We start from the raw sequence: 8,347 nt of genomic DNA on the forward strand, positions 1-8,347 counted from the left end.
TGATTTCCATTGTGGAAAGAATCCCACGAGTATGTTTGGCTGTTTTATCCGCAAAAAGTGGCTACTTTGATGAGTCAAAAATTTAGATTAAATTTTGTTCAACAAAACGATTCCATGATTTCTTTTTTATCTGCAATTGTTTATTTGTTCTTTGCTTTAATTTCAGAGTACATTGAAATATCAAACTGCTTAAATTTCAGTAAAAACGGGGGTGTTTTAAAACCTTAGACCGGTAGAGTAGTCCAACAAGCTAATCTACGAACAGCAACTTGGGATGGGGACTAAAATCTAGGGTGTAAATGTGGTGCCGCTTTCATCCCATAGTTGATTCCAAAAAATATCTGCAGATACATCACAATTTAATTGGATGTGACAATGTGTTGTAATGTAATCACGTGAGTCATAGTTTGTTCCTTTCTTGATCGAGCTCATTCATATCTCAGGTCCTCTCAATACTTTCCGAATCCTTGGTTTGTCTCATAAGATCTCCACAGCTCCACTCTTCCATTGTGTGACCCACCGCATGTCTGTCTGTCTGTCTGTCTCTCTGTCTCTCTGTCTCTCTGTCTCTCTGTCTCTCTGTCTCTCTGTCTCTCTGTCTCTCTGTCTCTCTGTCTCTCTGTCTCTCTGTCTCTCTGTCTCTCTGTCTCTCGCACGTATTCCCAAACCCACCAGCTTCCTTTCTGTCACTCAGCTACTGTGCATTGTTGCATATGTAGAACTTCTGCAATGAGAAAACTTAGAGATCACAATGATGATACATCCATGAATGGTTCTGTGAGCTGTGCAGGAAGGAATAGAATTCAGACACTTTGTCCCTCTCACACAGCAAGTGAAGGATTGCCTGGTCTGTGGTTGATGCATGAACAGCAGCTTCCAGACAAAGCAAAATGTCACCTTTCTTACCTTCACACTGGGTTACCAATGAGCCACCATTGCCAAAAAATGTTTTGTTTAAAATTCTTTTTTTATTAAAAGCACAGTTTCAGGTTGAGGGAATCTGACAGAATCCCTGTTTTAATTTTACAATTACTCCACTCACTGTGTGCACCCATTCTTTCTGTGCATCACACAACCACAAAGGAATCAACAAGCCGGTAGGCTACATGGGTGGTCGCTATATAATTGCATACAAGTCATACAGTTTTTGACGGATCGGGCTGAAATTTTTTGACAAAGACGTTGATTTTGGTGCGCATAAAAGCGCAGAAGCTGATTTTTGATTTTCGAAAAAAATGTAAACATAAATATTTTCCGGATTTTTTCAAAACTTTCAAAGTCCCTTTGCTCAACAACGGTGGCGTCCACAGCAACGGTGCTCAAAAGATGCAACTAGATCCTGGTATGAACCTATCAGGCAAGTTTCATCAAAATCGTAAGACTCCTCTGGCCTCCAGAGCTGTCATTTCCATACAAGCAGACAGACGGAAAACCGGAGAATAAGGTAGTCAAGCGACCACCCAACAGTTCTCCACGAATAAATGTCACTGTGTGTGTGTGTGTGTGTGTGTGTGTGTGTGTGTGTGTGTGTGTGTGTGTGTGTGTGTGTGTGTGTGTGTGTGTGTGTGTGTGTGTGTCCTCCATAACTCCAAAACTATGAAACATCACAGCCTGAGACTTTGCATGCAAACTAATAAAACTCCAAGAAAGTGCACGACTGAAAATTGGGTTTCTGGGTTCATTAACACACCCCTGTTGAAGATAATTAACGACCTGAATTATCTCCTTTGTCATCAGGCGCATCCTTGGACACCCTCGGACTCCTCGCTCACGCTCGATGGGGGTCCTAATTCGCCATTTTGTTCGGCCTATTCAAACATGCCTCGATTTGGAAATACCATCGACTCTCACGGACTAATTAAAGTATATAATCAAAATATTATATCGGATTTTACAATCGGATCTGGTGAACAAAAATCAGTCAAAATCTGGAGTGAAATCGAAAAATTTTAACAAATTAGCGATTTATATAACTTCGTGTATTTATTCAAGCAAAGAAATAAACTTAATTATTTCTACTCTTTCGACGATTATATTGAGTGAAGCAAAGATTATGGAATGTGCAGAAAATGTAACTTCACTGAGTGAAACCTCGTGTTTAATAACCTGTTTTTATAATCCATGACGGCACAGTCCACACGGGTCGTTTATTTGTTTTCCGGAAATTACATTCGTGGTTTTCCGTTTCCGTTTTGGAGATTTTCTTTCATCACAAAATATCGATATAAATTCAGTATACTTATTATATCAACATAAATATACCATTATATCAATAGTCTTGGTTGCTTCAAGCGAAGAGGAACCTTTTGTTGCTGCAAGTGAAGAGGTGTGGAGACAACACATGTGGAAGTGGTGGAAATAGGAACAAATAACTCTCAGTGGGGAGTGTGGGGATTGTGGGGAAAGTGTGGGGATTGTGGGGAGTGTGTGGGGATTGTGGGGAAAGTGTGGGGATTGTGGGGAAAGTGTGGGGTGTGGGGGGAGTGTGTGGGGATTGTGGGGAAAGTGTGGGGATTGTGGGGAAAGTGTGGGGATTGTGGGGAAAGTGTGGGGATTGTGGGGATTGTGGGGATTGTGGGGAAAGTGTGTTGCTTGTGGGGAGTGTGGGGAGTGTGGGGCGTGTGGGGAGTGTGGTGCGTGTGGGGAGTGTGTGGTGCATGTGGGGATTGTGGGGAGTGTGGTGCGTGTGGGGAGTGTGGTGCGTGTGGGGATTGTGGGGCGTGTGGGGATTGTGGGGCGTGTGTGGATTGTGGGGATTGTGGTGCGTGTGGAGCGTGTAGGGATTGTGGGGAGTGTGGGGCGTGTGGGGAGTGTGGGGCGTGTCGGGATTGTGGGGAGTGTGGGGCGTGTGGGGAATGTGGGGCGTGTGGGGCGTGTGGGGATTGTGGGGCGTGTGGGGATTGTGGGGCGTGTGGGGATTGTGGGGCGTGTAGTGCGTGTGGGGAGTGTGGGGAGTGTGGTGCATGTGGGGATTGTGGGGCGTGTGCGTGTCTGTTCTTAGTTACATGTGTGCGGTGCGTTGGTTTCGTGGGTTTCGTGCGTTTGCGGTCTGAACTCGAACCTGGGCCCGTGGTGTGTGGTGCTGTGGAGGAGGTAATGCTGCGGCATGGTGTGTGGAAATCCGTGCAGTTCGTCACGGAATATTGCAAAAATCTGGGAACAAATTCTTTTCCAAGAAATTTCTTCACCAATGTGTTTGTGAGGGCGTCCATAAACACATTTGAAAAAGTTTTCATTCAACTCCCCTCGGGGAACCCGTGACAGGGGTCAACAGGGGTCAATGACCTTTTTTAAGATAAAAATTTTCTTATATTTCCATTCTGGGTCACAGTATCCGACAGGAAGCATCAAAATTATTCAAAGTAGGCTCATTTTAAAGCTAAGAACATATCTGACATGGTGATACCTAAAACAAATCAATATGTTAAAAAGTTTGCACAATTTTGAGCAAAAAAACATAATTTTTTGGGTAAATATTAACTTTTCTGGTCTACAATTCGTCTTCTAGGAAGATTCCCCTTCGTTTCGTTTTTCTGAAAGTTTCCAGCAGACTGCCCAAGATATGCAGTCTTAATGTATTAAAAGTAAAACATTCTGGTATTTATAAAATTAAAATTATGAAAGGTCACTGACCTTTACTGTTTTCCCTTATTGTAACATAAATTGTAATAACCGTTAGTGGGAATCCGGAATCGGTTTACCATCGGTTCGTCCGCTTTCGTGTAAGGGTTTAAATCCATACTGCTCCACAATGTCAAATACCTCAGGAGTCGATGTCTGAGTCTTCTCCAGACTCTACATCATCAGGGATACAGTTCATACATGCAATGCCTTAACTTCCGCATGCTGAGATACACTTGACACCATTCTACTTGCAGTTGCACTGCCGGTTGCTGCAATCTCCAGCACAATTGCAATTGTGAACCGGAGCAGCTCCTCGGGAGCCATGGGGTCTACTGTTGGATCTGGCTCGTAACCACGAACCCCTACCATCCATCCATAGTCACTGGGGTCCAAAGACATGCTCTGCAGCAGCATCCTGTCCCGGGTTTGGAGATAGGCACGGAGAGAATGCTGTGCAGCTGCACCCTCTGTTGGAGGCAGAGTCTCTGGTTTGATCAGCCCGGCCGCCACCTTCCGCGAGAACATGTTGTATCGAATTGCACCCAACGTAGTACCTGGTTCATGGTAAATGTGCTGGAAAATCGCAATACCGGCCCTGATCACCACGTCCTTCGTAGCCCGTACGTCAAGGAAGATGTCCGTATGTTCATCAATGTCCCCTGCACAAAACCTGTCAAATAGAGTCGTTTTCCCATGGCCCCCGATTGCAGAAACCGTATCACAACCGGTGAAGGCATGAGTAAAGAGCAGGTACCGCCTCTTTCTTTCAGAGAGAGCTTCTCGGATCCTCCTGACATCGTAAGAGCCCTTCAATTTGGTTAAGAAGAGTGGATGGTTGGTGCTTGAGCTATGGTGTACCAGCATTATCAGCACGTCCGCGTCTTCCGCCCGCACCTGAAAATAGAATAAGATATGAGCAAAGCGTCTTGAATTTTGCAAACACGGTGAACTTAACAATTGAAAAGTTATTTAACTATGCCACTCTTCTTTTCTGAGGATAAATGCACTTTCATAACAATGTGGCACATCAAAATACAAGTGACGTTACAAAAATGACGATCATGTGTTTACTGATGCCCAGTGCAGCACAACATTTGGATTTGCCAAATTAAAAAAAAATAACATTGCCTCTTCTTTTTTTATTTAACTCAGTTAATTAGTTTTATATGTGCCAATGTCAAGGTTTTTTTGTTTTGTTTTATCAACACAGAAACAAATCAAAAGTAATGTCGTTGATCGAAGTAAAATACCTGGACATGGACGTCATGGACAAAAACAGGACACGAAACACAAAAAGCAGGGATGGGATGGACAAGATGGAAACTGGAAAATTGGAAGGAGAGATTTGGCAGGTGATGTGAAGAAGAGTATGTGGGATCGTGGTTTCAGATTGAGGACGATCTGAGATGGTGGTGTAAGTGTCAGGTGTGGGGGAAAGACTGTGTGGGGGAAGATTTGAGAGGATGTGAGGGGGAAGTTTTCAGAAGGTGGGGTGAAGAGGGAGACAGAAAGGGGAAGATGAAAAATTGAAAATGGGGTCAGGATGGTTGCTTTTCCTGATAAAGCTTTTTGATTCAATTTTAAACAAAACTTCTTTGTTCTTTTCTTTGTTTATAACAAGAGGTGCACTGATCCTGGAGATAATGCAATACCAGGACAATGCGTGGAACAGACAGAGCAAGCTCGTAATCTGACTCCTCCAAACAAAAATATGTTTAATAGATAAGTCCCACGATGTGAGACATATTGGTTATTAAACCAATAAGAACAGATACTACACTTGATCTTAGCCTTGAGAGGCCGAGAAGCGATAATTTCAAACAATCCCGAAAATTAGGGTCAATGAGAACACCCTGTGTGGCTTCAGTGGGGAGTTTAAATAAAAAATATTGTTTTTTAACCCGGAAACGTCATTTTTACAAAATAATTAGTTGTTATCGAGAAAGCATTGTGAGTTATCTATCTATAATTCCAGCAATCTCTGTGTGTGTCTGTGTGACCGCTGTTTCTCGACAACCACTGGTCCAATCTAATTGAAACTTGCCAGGTGTATTGGTGGGGACCTGAGTATGTGCCTTTTCAAGGTTTGATATTAAATGGACAAGTGGTTCCCATGTTATGGCCATTTATTTACCAAACCAATGACAAGACACGTTGCTGCGAAGGCGTGGCCGATGGGGAAGAGATCCCAAGAAGAAAAGAAGAGGAAGAAACAGAGGACGGAGTTGAACGGTCGGTTTTGAGGCGTTCTCGAGCTTCGAGGTGAGAAGGAAAGGAAAAGGTGGAAAAGAACTGAGAGGACCTGGCTGCGGTGTGAGTCTGGAGTCGGCTTCGAGAGGAGGTGATCGACACATTCAACCTGCGTCTAACGACGGAGCCTCTGACTGTCCCGACTCACCTCACGGCTCGACGACGTTTTGGAATTCCATGGACCCAGCCTGCTGGAGCCCGGCACCCCGATTTGGCCTTGTCTGGTGAACAGGCCAGGCCTGGACTTGTCTGCTGGACCTTGAGAGAAATCAGCTGAAACCCATCATCGATCTGACAGTCTGTTGCAGTCGACCTCATGGGGTTTGAACGTGCCGAGGCTGCGTGCACGGGCGCTGCCAGGAGCAAGAGTACGAAGCCTCCATTTCGCCACGCGGCGTGTTCGAGCTTGGGGCTCGAATCCGTGGACATCGTCTTGTGAGGAACTGCATTCGGGCTTTTGACACTTTCCTCTCGTCCATGAAACATCCCCAAGTACTCTGTCTTGCATGCATGCTGTCTGTCTGTCTGTCTTTGTCTGCACGTGTTGTATAAGGCATATCTCAGTTGGGACCCCCTCAAAACCCATAATCCGTAGTTCCCTTGTTAAGAACGGGTTATAGATTAATTAAAACATTGTCGTGAATGTTTTGCTTGTGTTGTGTTCCCCGATGTTCCCCAATAAATCTGGTTGACTCGTATGAAGTTGCCTCTATGGATTAATTCGTGTCGCATCGAGGAGAGATCCGTTCAGTTGGTACATAAAACCAAAATGGTTACAGACTGGCAGAAAACGCTCTGCATCTGACAAAACCAGTCTGTAACCGGGGTCTATTTTCCCAACTGGTAATGTCCAGGATTACGTTGGTATCGCGATTGAAGACGCGTGACCCGAGACCTGTGCCGAGCCGGCCGGCGTTATAAACCCCGGAGACGGCAGTGGTGAGGGTGGCGCCAAGAGTCGGGTGAGAATCCCACCACCCCGGATCCGTAACAATATTAATCGGACAAGTGGTTCCCAAGTTACGGCCATTTATTTACCAACCAATGACAGGACCCGTTGCTGCGTAGGCGTGGCCGATGGGGGAAGAGAACCTCCGCCGCGTTCCCCATTACGGGTTACAACGTACGGACTTCCGGATAATGATGACCGTGTATTCTCATAATTTCTCTATTTTTTATGCGCATTTATAGATAAATACAATGCCCCAAGTTATGATCGTTTTCATATGAGATGGTGTATAAATTTCGGTAACATCAGAGTGAACCGGTATGCTCCGATCCGGGAAGTAAATTTTAAACACGCGATAACTTACGATTGAAAATAAGCAAGTAGGAGACAAAAATTTAATTGACTTCCTGTATTCTAATAATTTATCGATTTCCTATGCGCATTTATAGATAAACACAATGCCCCAATCCAGTCGTCGTTTACGAGAGCGAAGGAACGGCGACTGGCCGACGATGACGTCACGGGCCGTGCCGGTTACATGGCAGTGAATGTCATGGCAAGCAAAGACGGGGAGGTAAACTTGATTTTAATTAACTCTGTGTGTGGAAGTGTGGTTGACGCGAGAACGCGAGAGCGAAGTAACGGCCTTTGTGGTTGTCTTCTTTTTTTTTGCACGTACAGCCACGCACGTACGGGCACGCGAGAGCGAAGGAACGGCCTGTGTGGTTGTTGTTTCTGGCACGCGGTTTGAAAGTTTTTTTTGTTTGCTTGTGTGCAAGTGCAGGCACACACCTACGGGCATGCACTAGTCTATCTATAATTCCAGCAATCTTTGTGTGTGTGTGTGTGTGTGTGTGTGTGTGTGTGTGTGTGTGTGTGTGTGTGTGTGTGTGTGTGTGTGTGTGTGTGTGTGTGTGTGTGTGTGTGTGTGTGTGTGTCTGTGACCAGTGTGACCACTCCTTGGCTTTTTTCACAAGATCTTGGCTATTCGTTGTTCACCTTGGCGTCTTGGTTTTCGATAGGTTTTCTTGGCGTATCGGTTTTCTATTATCATCGCTTTTCTGAACCTTGTGAATTCTTGGCTTTTTTCATTGGCTCACCTTTGAATTTATGAAAATGAGGAGTGGTTACACTGTCTGTGACCGCTGTTTCTCGACAACCACAGGTCCGATCTAATTGAAACTTGCCAGCTATATTGTTGGGGACCTGAGTATGTGCCTTTTCAAGGTTTGATATTGTTACGTTTGAGGGGGGGGTATGCATTCAAAGGGTAATTAGGATGTTTAATTAGGTATCCCATGCTGTTCGAGTTTACCAGGATCTCGATATAATAAGTAGCAATTCAGTGGTGATAAGTTGTCTCGTAAATGTTCATTTCTTCAGGGGGGAAATGATAAATGTCACGTAATTAGATAGGGACACGGGATAGGGTAAGTGTGTCTGCGTAAACCCCTTTTGGTATTCTCTGAGGACTGGCCGTGACGTCACAGGACAGTGCAGCGGATGGCTCCGCCCCGTGATCAC

General features: G+C 44.9%; 1 non-coding gene and 1 pseudogene across 1 annotated transcript; both read right to left on the minus strand.

The window, feature by feature from the left end:
- Positions 1–2,860: 2,860 nt before the first annotated feature.
- Positions 2,861–4,879, minus strand: LOC147013484 (uncharacterized; annotated as a pseudogene).
- Positions 4,880–5,242: 363 nt separating this feature from the next.
- On the minus strand, positions 5,243–5,436 carry LOC147013485 (U2 spliceosomal RNA). Its single transcript, XR_015051435.1, has one exon. It is a non-coding gene; the product is annotated as a U2 spliceosomal RNA (small nuclear RNA).
- Between the last annotated feature and the right edge of the window lie 2,911 nt (positions 5,437–8,347).

Source organism: Eptatretus burgeri, chromosome 14 (genome assembly GCF_056783735.1).
Source record: "Eptatretus burgeri isolate ZD-2024b chromosome 14, Ebu_testis_v1, whole genome shotgun sequence".
NCBI lineage: Eukaryota > Metazoa > Chordata > Myxini > Myxiniformes > Myxinidae > Eptatretus > Eptatretus burgeri.